This window comes from Amblyomma mixtum, chromosome 2 (assembly GCF_055824585.1).
Source record: "Amblyomma mixtum isolate Tamu chromosome 2, ASM5582458v1, whole genome shotgun sequence".
Classification (NCBI taxonomy): Eukaryota; Metazoa; Arthropoda; class Arachnida; order Ixodida; family Ixodidae; genus Amblyomma; species Amblyomma mixtum.
Window position 1 is genome coordinate 318949617 of NC_143013.1, and position 11748 is coordinate 318961364.

Sequence of the window (11748 nt, forward strand, 5' to 3'; positions counted from 1 at the left end):
TTTCAGCAACAGCTGCTTGACAAGGAATGTAGTTACAGCTTGAAAGCGAAGGCGTAATCAATTCTTATCACGTGCGGTAAATGGCAGTAGTTGACGTAAAAGCTATAAGAGGGGCGCCCTACCCTCGTAAAGTTGGTAAACACTCCGCAGTGGCTGGTAATATGGTAACTACTGATTGCAAACGTTGTATGCGCTGATTAGGCTGGTAGTGCCTAAGAACTGAAAATTTATGAGGCCCCGCTTACGCACAATAGGCTAAGCATTTCATGCAGTAGTAAGTGGAGTGAGACTATGAAAAGGTCTGTCTTGCATGACTAATGTATCGTGAGATAAGTGTTGCATGTGGTGAAACCTACAGGAAAGCGCTTTTATTATTTTATTAAAAAAAATAGGGCCGGTTAGGGTAAGGATTGCCTTTAATGGCTTCTCGTCGCGTTCTCCTCAGGAAGCACCTGATTACGCTGATGGTTAAACAGCTTCTCGCTGTAGAGGCGCCCTTAACAGTCTCACACACCCTACCCGCATGCGGCCCACCAGCCCTCCAAGTTTAATCTTTTATGCCGAAAGCTCCTGCCAGTTCAACGAGTGACTTCACCACCAGGCTTGTTTGCCAACTGAAATTGTCCAAAAAGTACCACCGCTCTCTTTGTTCGGGAAGCAGAAGATGGAAGGCCCCTTAATCTTCGTTGTCTTCGGGTGTCAGCTGCCTTGGAGCAAGGCGTCCGACAACTTTCTCCTTTCACTCCTCCACATCCCTACACCGAATAAGGAACCCGCTTCCACTGGTACGACGAGAAAGGCCCGCCCTCTTCTCTTGCCTGCGTAGCCTTCGCTGCAGAGGCACAGAAAGTTGTCCGGAAGTGGAGAATTTTCACACCAGAGTGGAAAATTGAAAGGCATTAAACTTCTTACCTTCTCCTTTATTTCTGATTTGAGTCGCTAACTTTCGTTCTGCACGAGGCAAAAGCATTGAGGCGGTAATAAAAGGCACTGGCGATGCACTTCCCGACAGCCATGGCGAAGGTAATCTAAACTGACCCATTACCTGTCTCTCGGAGCGCTCCAGCAACAATACTGTCTTGTTCACAGCAGGCAAAGGATGCCCATCTGCTATTTATTAGAGCGAAAACTCTACTCTTTGCACTAAAACTCCCAAGGTCAAGTTTGGTGCGCGTTTGACCTTGAGCCGGTGGAGCGGAGGTGTGGCAGCTGCGCCCGCTCGGAGCCTAGCCGCTGCTGCACCACGTGACTAGAGTGGGTGTAGCAGCTGCTTCGCTGGCGCTCGGTCACTCAGTGTCGCCTCGCCTAGGATAAGGCGCACGCCGGACAGATGCTTAACAGAGCTCTCGCTCGTATCACTAGGTTTAACAAGCACCAAACCTCTGATAGTTTTTTTTTTCAAGCCATGAACTTCCTGCCTGCCAGCAACCCTACGAAAGCTTTTCCCTGATGTACTATCAGCAATGAATGAAACGCGAACAAGAAAACTGAGGAAGCAACGCAACTACATTTACATATTAGTTCCTAGAGAGCAAATACAAGCGAGGTCGATTAACACTTCTGCAGAAGAGTTTTTGCGCTTTCGAAGTGACATCACTCTCTAATAGTACAGAGCTTCCCCTTCCTGAGAATTTGTTACTTTCCTGTGCGAGGCTGAGTTGTCTTGTTCGCGTTTCATTACTTGCTGATAGTACATTCCTCCGTTTTAAGGCAGTTTAACCGCAAAATTGCGGCTCGATATACCAGGAAAACGAAAGTGAGGAAGGCTACAAGTACCAAGCGCTGCACGTCTAGCGGGTGGACAATATAATCTGCCGATTTTACATCTAGGAATTCCAAGAGATAAAATTAAGCAGGCCGCCACCTCTGCTTTCCCTTCAGCGCATCGAGTGGGTACAGATAATCGCAGTGTCATGAAAGCGTTCCTAAAAAGGCATACAATTTAGGTTAAGGAGTGGCCCTTGTAGCGAGAAGTACTTTTTGCATGCCTCATAGCCCACTTTCAGCTTGGAGACTGAAATCCGCATACTACAGCCTCTTTTTCGGGGAGGGTTATTGCGGAATTTTCCACCTTTTATGACATTAATTGGTAAGCTTTATTAGGCGCGCCACCATAGCGAACGCCGTTCGGCAATAGACTGCTCTGACTTGCATTTCACTTCTGCCACATCTATTCACATATTTTCTGCAGCCCTTGAGTAGTAAGAAGTGCAGTGAAGTTCAGTGTTGGAATGTCGCTGTCGAAGGCTTCAACGACACGAAAGGCTGAAGATGAAGTTTTAAACTTCGATGGGAAGTCATAATTTTTTCAGTGAGTCGCGGAGCAAGGTGATGGGCTTAATCTGCCGCCAGATTGTGCCTGTGACGAAACAGTACAGCATGCGACACCATTTCATGTCCAGTAATCATGAGAAGTACGATGCGCTAACAGGAAACATGCACGACGTCAAAGCAGATAAACTTAAAGCATTACCCAGAAAGGAGCAACAATTTTTTTTCGCCAAAAGCCTGCCAAAAACACCGGATGAAATGGTGTGAGTAGGCTACATTATTTCCCATCTAATTACGAAATATGGAAGACCGTTCACCGATTGGTTATTTTGAAAAAGCGCTTGCTTGAAGCAGCAGTGTGCCGTAACATGAAAAGGCGATTCGAAAGGATGAGCCACTGAGCCAGACGAGCACAGAACACTGCATTGAAAACACCTTTATTAAACGATGTCTCGACTTCCCGCCCCTCCTGCCATTCAAGAAAGCACTGTCATTAAAGATGACGACCTGTGTGAGATCATTAGGGGCGCAGACAAAAATTTCAACGTTACGGAAGAACTACTAGACCCGATTAAAGGCACCACTACAGGAGCGGGCATAATTTTGGCGCTTGTAGGTGTTGTTGAACGTACTGGCTTGCAGCGAGTGTGGATGGGGTGTGTGGAAACCGAAGGAGCTCCGTGTATGGTCGGAAGCAGGAGTGGTCTTGTAGGACGATAGCGAGCGAGACTCGGATTCACTGAACAGTTTGTGGCGGTGCACTGCATCTTGCACTAAGACGAACTATGCAGCAAGACTCCGAATATGAAATCTGTTATGGTCGTTATATCCGGCGCAGTGAACCTCATTCGTTTAAGAACGCTCAACCGTCGCCTGTTCACCTCTCTGTTACAGGAGGAAGAATGCCATCATAAGAAGATCCGATACTACACGGACGAGCGCTGATTGAACCAGAGAAAAGTGCTGAAGAGGTTTTTTGACCTCAGATGAAACCAACAGCTTCGAGAAAGAGAAAAATTAGACAGCTGTTGAGCTGCCAAATGAGAATTCGCTTCACTCTCTTGCATTTCCCACAGAAATATGGGATCACCTGGGTATCTTGAAAAACTTCAGGGAAATAAAAAAAAAAAATGTTAGCGCTGATGTTCATGCGGTCCTCGCCAAATTACAACTCTGGCAGCCCAGATAAAAGCGAATAAGCTGGAACACTTTCCAGCTTTCAGGTCACTAGGACTCGTTGCACAAGAATCTTACGATGTTTTCGCAGATTTGCTCCGCAATCTTGAGGAAGAATTCAAAGCTCGGTTTCAAGACATCCGCAGCCTCTCCAAACAGTTCGAAAATTTTCCTGTGCCCTTCGCTTTGCGAGTCAACGATCTTCACCCCGAATTACAAATGGAGCTTATTGCACTTCAAGCAAGCACCACGTTACGACAGAAGTTTGAAGACGTAGGTGTCTCGGAGTTTTACACTTTTTTAAATAAGACAATTTCTTCAACCCTCCGACACCAAGCAACAATGACCACTGCTATATTCGGGAGCATATAGCTGTGCGAGCACGACATCTCTTTATTGAAAGTGAACCATCATGCTCTGCTTTCAAGGATGACAGATGGTCACCTGAAAGCCACCGTGCGAATCGTCTCCGCGCAATACCTACGGCAGAGCTAAGCGCTGTCAAACCTCAAGCCAGCAGTGTGCATAGAAAATAGATCCTCTCCTTGATTAGGCGAATTATTTTTCTGATCTCTTGTAACACACTGAGAGATTGACGCTTTTCACCCCCTCCCCAAAGAAAAAAGAATGCCACTGTGATTGGCCCCATCCTTCTCTTCGTGTTGCTTTCCGGCCCACGGGAGCCGAAATTTTGCCAATGCGGCCCGCATAGCGATATGAGTTGAGACCCCTGGCCTATACGGCCACGCATGTTTTTCGAAGAAAGGCGCGGCTGAGTCGCCTTGCGGCTTAATGCTTTCAAGCAGAAAGGGAGAACCACCCATTCTATTGCCCAGAAGATGGCGATTTGACAAGCTGCGCGTCTTGCTGCTATACGTGGCTTTCGATTCTCTCCCGAAGAAACGCCTTGTGCATGAGGAATGTCGATACAGAATGAAGAAACCGACCTAGAAAACTGACAAGCAAATATCTGGAAAGTAGTTTGGTGGCAAATCAGGAATTATCGGCTAAGAAAAAAGTTAAGGAAACAGAAAGGACTCTGTAGAAAACAGGGATGCTGATGAAATCGTCTCAGGGAACATACATAATCTTTAAGCAGAAAATTGACAAATAAAATATCTACTATAATTATTGAGGAAGCTCTTTGCTGTTCGAAGCGAGGACTGGAGTATTGCGGACTAACACATATCGAGACAGCTAATATTATACAGTGCATGTGGAGTGGAGGAATCAGCTGAACACTTGATACTTTTCTGTAAAGGGTTTCACCCTACAGGTGAAAGCAGCGGGGATGATTTATTCAAATGACTGGGGTTTAAGGACCGTGAAGGAAAAATAGATCCTTACCCATCCGTCCAGTCAGATGCACAGATAGGGCGCAGGGTGCCTACTGTCAGAGACAAACTGCAGGAAGAAGCAAAAAATTCTCTGGGAAAGAGGCCCTCCAGTCAACGCTGTTGACCAGTTTCCGGTCGATACGATCGTGCTCGAGTGGGCGTGACGCGACCACCAAGGAAACCCGAACCCTTTTGCGCAGCGGCCACACATGATGGTCGTAACCGGGCAACAAATTTTTTCGGAAAAAAACTTTGCTTCGCCCGATAGGCTGCGGTGACATGTACAGCGCAGAAACACGGCGAAGGTCTTGCACGTGATCGGCGTTACTGATTACTTTACCAATGAAAATCTAAGGAGTTGTGACCCCAATAGAGAAAGCGAAAGAGAAAATGACGTCTCCCCACCGCGTTAACTTGCAGATCGGGACAAGCGCCGTGGAACACTCGCCACAAATAGCGCACGTGTTTTTACCACGTGGCAGATCAGACTTTGTTTCATCCATAGCAGTGACTACTTGCAAGCGGCAAAAAATTTCATCTCACGCAAAATCAAGTTGAGGCTGACCACATCATAAGTACGCGGAAACACAATACGAAGGAACAGGTACGGGACGAGCGCGAAAAGTCTCCGTTTCTAGTGCTGCCGTGCCAAGCCTCGCTGTCGGAATGCAATACCAACTCGCTCAAAGTTCCAATTCGCCAAGAGTAAATGCTTGTTCGTGCGATGCAAAAGCGGGGAAGAAAAATAAATGTCTGCAGTCCTTGCAAACCTCCCTCCACACTCTGTCTCTACGGTGCGCGTGCAAAGGCAAGGTGCACAGAAGCAGAGTGCGGAAAACACGGATTCGCTGCTAGTAGACCTGTGTGCGCTAAGAACACGGTGCTGGTCAGTGAACATGTTGTAGTTGCTAAATGCGATCGCGAAATATCTGCACTCTGTCTGCTGAACTACACAAATGAAAGAGACGAACATCGGGCTCACCATTCTCCGGCGCTGTGCGTTTGGCATCGTGGCGTCAGCCTAGCTTGGAGAACACCTCGCTTTGCTGTCCGAGCTGCGATCGCGCTATGGCGGGCTCTAGTCAACACGGTACGGACCTGTGTCGTGACTGGCGCTGTGCGCACTGAGCGATACTGGAATGATACGCGTTCTCTCGGCAGTTCGCGGAAGGGAGAGGAGGGGGGGCATGTGTTCACGAAGACGTCCCGTCACGGCTCAACAGCGAGAGGTGTGTCAGCAATTTCCAGAACGTGATAAACACGTGCAGTATTTTTACCTTTCTGTGAGCTCATCCTTACTCATCGCTTCTCTCTTGGTCTCGCCAGTCGGGAGAAAATACCATCTGGCACAAAGGTTACTCAAAGCTAGTTCCTTGAAAAGGGTGTGGCCATAGTACAGAAAAATCTGCTTCCCCTTCCTTCGTAGCCCACTTCTATCCTTCAATCTCTTTGTTTCCCCCTCTCCCAGCTCATTTCCTGTTTCCGGAGCTGAGAAGTGCTAGGTTCTTTTTTTGTAATTCACAGTCATTCCTACTGTGGAGTGAGTGAAGTCTTTTTTTTTTTTACACGGGGGAAAAAAATCCTCTGCTACTGCCCAGAGGGAAAAATAGTGTTGTGAGATTAGAGGGCTGACCAATTTTCTGGAACGAGGGGGTCAGCTGGATCTTGGGCGCCGTTTCTACAAAAGGTCATTGTTAATGCGATGGCATAGAGGCCGCGTTTTCAAGTAAAGCCAGCGCCCATCCGTGCCGTCAAAAAGGAGAAGGGCAGGTTGCCCACAGTGTGCCACCATGACCTGCGCATCAGCTCATTGGCCGAAGGAGAGACAGCCTCCGGGAGAAGTTTCTGTGCATAGAAAGTTTTAGTTGTGCATCCGCAAAGGCTTAGCGTGCGCAAGGAACTTGCGGGGATGGCAGTGCACGTGCACAGAACGCAAGCGTCTTGCACAAGTACGCAAGCCAGCGGACTTAGCGCTGCGGGGTTTACCCTGCTTGCGTGGTTAACATTGACAACATGGCGGCGCCTTGCCCGCTCGCTTCCGACAAATACTGCGTCGCCGCTGTAGTTTTCTACGCGATAGCTCGCTCTTAATGTCGGCATCCGCTTTCGTTTTGGTCTTTAACCCCCCCCCCCCCCCCCCCCCCCGTAATTATATCGGTCAGAAATAGTAATCGTTTTTTATATGAATTGACGGATTTTTTGCTGTTAAGCCTAGCTTTGTATCACGTACACAATCGTCATAGCAACACCACCAGGCAAAGTACTCGTCCAACTTTGTGCAGGAATTTACGTTTTCATTTGATTTCGTTGATTACTTAAAAAAAAAAAAAGCTTTTGAACGTAGCAGTTAGTGGCATTAATAGAACAGAAAAAAGTTTCTTAGGCGCGCAGTTCAGGAGCCTTGACTTGCTGTCACTAGATGCCGCCACAGTATGTTACGCTTTTCGGGGGCTACGCTAGCCACACTGCCAGGACGGGCGGCAGTGCGCGTAAGGTGCGCCCTTTGCGTACGCAAAGCTTTTGCGAACGCACTGCTAAAACTGTCTAATGAGCCTTAAAGGTGCACTAAAGAGGATTCTGAGCTCGTTTTTTTTTTTTTTAACACGGGAACTCCACCTAGACACTCCAAGCGTTCTTTAGAAACTTCGAATTATTGTCATGTGCGACCGACTTCCCTATTAGATCGAATTAAACGTCCCGACTCCCGGCTTTTTTTTTTTTTTTCAACTTAGCACCGAAAGTAGGAAGAGTAAACCAACGCGTGGTGTGCCTCTCAGCCAGTTGCGTGACGGCTTCGCTTTTGGTTTTGCTTTTTTACGTTTCTGCGAATAAATAGTTCCAGTCGCACACAACGTAGCCGCAAATTTGGCCCACGGAAATAAAAATACACGTGGACTTCATGCTTTACGTGTACTCCGTCGATGGCAGAGCGGCAAGCCGCCATGCGACCGGCTGAGAGGCACTGCACGCCTGGTTGATTCCTTACTTTCGGAAAAAAGGCGGGAGTCGAGGCGTTTAATTCGCTTTAACAGGGAAATCGGCCGCACAGAACAATGAATCGAAGTTTCTAAGAATTGGAGCATGCAGATCGAATTCCCGCGGGACGAGCTCAGAATCCTCTTTAGTGCATCTTTAAGGAAGCAACGGAAGAGCAGTCTGGGTCTCGCAAGCATCGTCGGTGGCTATGTTTGAAACAGCCGCATCCCGTGGCAGCGGCGCATCGAATCCCCACGATCGATGCATCTATGAAAGAGTATTTGCGCGGGAGGGAAATCTACAGTTATCGTATGCGTCGTCCAAGTTTGTTTTCCAAAAATCATCCAGTTATGATTTGGGGGAATGAAGGTCATTTTTGCAGCAGGTGTCATGAACGTCAAAGCCCTGCGCCATGCCATGACTATTTCGTCGCTGTGGCATGTCGCATCGGCATGCGACCGTAGGTAAAGTGAGAGTCGCAAGCTGGCTGGTTGGTTTGACATGGGTTTTAAAAGTGAGCAGTGCGAAAGAATACGGCTGACACTGAAATACAATGAATGCAAGCGCGGCGCTCGTGGTTGTTGTCGTTAGCTTTTGAAAAGATGGCACATATACCCACAGGGGGATCGTCTAAGAATCGGGAGGCAAAGGTTGCTATTCATCTGTGCATAGTAAAGGCAAAAGAAAAATTCGGGGAGGCACTTTGTTGACATAAAGTGTGGTGGTGGTGGTGGTGAAAAACATTTTTAATACTCAGAGAGAATTTGGGGATCAGAAGACCCCGCTACATGGTCGGTATCCTTAGTCCGGGACACTGCACGACGAAGCCCCGTCTCGCGAGGTGAAAGCCTTAAGGGCCGTGTTGCTGCTTGTGTCACTGATGTGGGGTTAAGATGTTAAGCTTCGCCTCTAAGAGGACAGCGACTTGCATCGCGTTCAGAGAGTCCACAGAACGCCATCGCCCGTTCGATTCTACGCCTTGCTCGTCGGTAAACTGGTTTTTGAGGAAAGGAAAAGTATCTGTCTCGCATACCTCGGTGGACACCTGAACCTCGCCGTAACAGAAAGGGAGGAACATGGGAGTGAACGAAGACACCGTATTCACTAGACGCGCCTTTGTTCATTCCAAACCATCGAGCTGGCATGGCGGAGTGGTTAGCAAGTTCGTCTCGCACTCCGGAGACCGGGGTTCGATTCCCGAAATCGACCAATTTCCGACTCGGTTTTATTTATCTGGCCTGATTAGAAAGGTTAATTAAGCTAATTGGGTAATTAAGCAATTAACTAAACTCTGTCCTACTTACTTGGAGCATTACTATACGATCCCTTTAATTGGTTGCATGGTTACTAGCCAAAGTACTATTGGCCCCATTTGAAATTTGCGCACTGTGACGTCATGACCATTTCTACCAATTGAAATGCGTGACATTTCTGTCGACAAGTCCTGCTTACAACGATGAGGCATTAAAGGCTTCCGCCTTAAAAGCACACGGGTGAGCAACACCGGGGGAGTCAACCACAAGGAGGGTAGGGAGTCATCGCAGAATGGAGAGGCTGTTAACCCCATAATGAACCCATTTTTTTTAGTTAAATCGTACTGAAATGGTAATTTCCCAGACAACACACAATCTCCCAGGGGCGTCCACCTCCCACATCCCAACACGGTAATCCGTGGGACTTCCACCTGACCTTTCTTCTGGGACTATACGAGGTCTGTTAATTTGAAACAAGCACGCTTACACCAGCCTACCTTGAACCTTCGTGCGCATGCACAAATTTTTTCTCGCCTGCCGATAGCGTCAGTCACTGGCACGCAGCGTTTGAATGAGGCAGTGCGCAGTGCTCTCGTCGGTTTTTTATTGCAAGGAAAATGGCGGAGCGACAGGAGCAGCGCTACTGCATCAAATTTCGCCAGAAACTAGGCGACAGCCAAGTGGAAACCATTCTGAATATTCAGACGGCTTTCGGTGACAATGTTATGAGCAGCACACAGATTAAGCAGTGGTACAATTGGTTTAAAGACGGCCGCACATCGGTGCAGAGAGAGCCACGCTCCGGTCGGCCATCAACATGCCGAAACGACCAGGTCATTGGCGAAGTGAACGCTGTGGTGACGCGGGACCATCTTGTGACTATCCGAGAAATTGTGGAAGAGGTGGACATCACCAATTTTTCTGCACATTCCATTATCACCGAAAATTTGGCCATGGAGAAAGATGCGGCGAAATTCGCGCCGAAGCTGCTCACGGTGGAGGAAAAGCAGCTTCGTGTTGAAGGCTCACAGGATATGCTGGATTCCACAAACAGTGACCCCGACTTCATCAACACCATAATCGCTGGTGACGAGTCTTGGATGTACAGGTACGACCCGGAAACTAAATCCCAGTCGTCATAATGGCAGCATTCCACGTCACCAAGACCAAAGAAGGCCCGCCAAGTGCGCAACAATGTCAGAGTGATGCTGACTGCTTTCTTTGACTCCCTCTGTGTGGCACACCACGCGTACGCACCCCACAAAGTAAACATTGACCAAAAGAATACTACAGGGATGTCCTCCATCATCTGCGTGATGCTATGCGGTGCAAGAGGCCGAAGTTGAGGTCAACAGGAAATTGACGCATCCATCATGCCAATGCTCCTGCACATTCCTCGCACTAAATTCACACTTTTGTCGCGAAAAACCAGACTGCTGTAGTTCAACAGTCTCCTCACTCTCCTGATATGGCCTCCTGTGACTACTGGCTGTTTCCCAAAATCAAGAGGCCATTGAAAGGAGCGCGATTTCAGACAAGAGAGGACATTATCGCTGCAACGACAGCTGAGCTAAATTCCATTCCGAAAGGGGCCTTTTCGGAACACTTCCAACAATGGCAGCACCGCTGGGAGAAGTGTGTGGAGTCCCAAGGAGACTACTTTGAAGGTGATTATGTTTCCAACGCTCCAGTTATGCCACTTTTTTTTCTTCGGCGAAAGGTCGGATACTTTTCTAACAGACCTCGTATTTCAACTTCCGAACGAGAATCTCGGTAAGATGTCCCGTTGACTTCCCCTTTGGGAGCACGGAAACACATTCCAGAACGGTTGGTTTTGAATCATGCACACAACGTGTCGCGCTGAAAAGAGTGAACGATGACAGCACAATTTCGCTATGAATGCAGAAACCAGAACGCGATTATAATTAGAATTTTAGCAACTGAAAACAAGCAACTCTATCAACTTTTATGGTATTTAGGTATTTTATTCATTTATTCAATTTACTCTTTAAGGTTCTCAGTCGACAGCTTCACATAGCAACGGCACACAAGACTTACAAAACTAAACATTCAAGCGCAAATAAGGGTGCAAAAAAATGGAAGTATTAGTGAAACAAAAGACCAACCCACAAGATACGCAAGAATGAACTGAAACACATCCACAGTTAGCACAAAAAAAAATGCAAAATTGAGAAATGTGACAATTGTTACAAATCAAGATAAGATCGTTTCAGAAATATGGCATTTATATGTGCATATTCGCCAGAATGGCGTAGCCCTATTATTGATCTCCGCGGTGTAATCGAACGAGAAGTTCGTTCCACAAATATATTTATATCGGCATATTTGCCAGAACGGATCTCTTCGGTGCAATAGAACAAGAAGCTCGTTCCACAAATATGACATTTATATCTGCATATTCGCCAGAACTGCAGAGCATTACGATCTTCTGGGTGCAATTGAACTAGAGGTCAGTATATCTGCACATTCGCCTGAACTTCGGAGCATTATTACTAATCGTCGTGTTATTGCAAAAAAAAAAATCTGTTTTTGCCATGTTTTGCAAAATTCCAATTTTTTCGCGAGAAACGACCCCCTAGAAAAAAAAAAACGTTTTTTTTTTTTCAATCCACTCGAAATTTCCTGGAATTTTACATCCCTAGCACTCGTGTAACCCAGCGTGGCAGGCCGAAAGTTGTGGTTCTCTCCGCGTTCGGCAGGTGGCGCCACAGCGC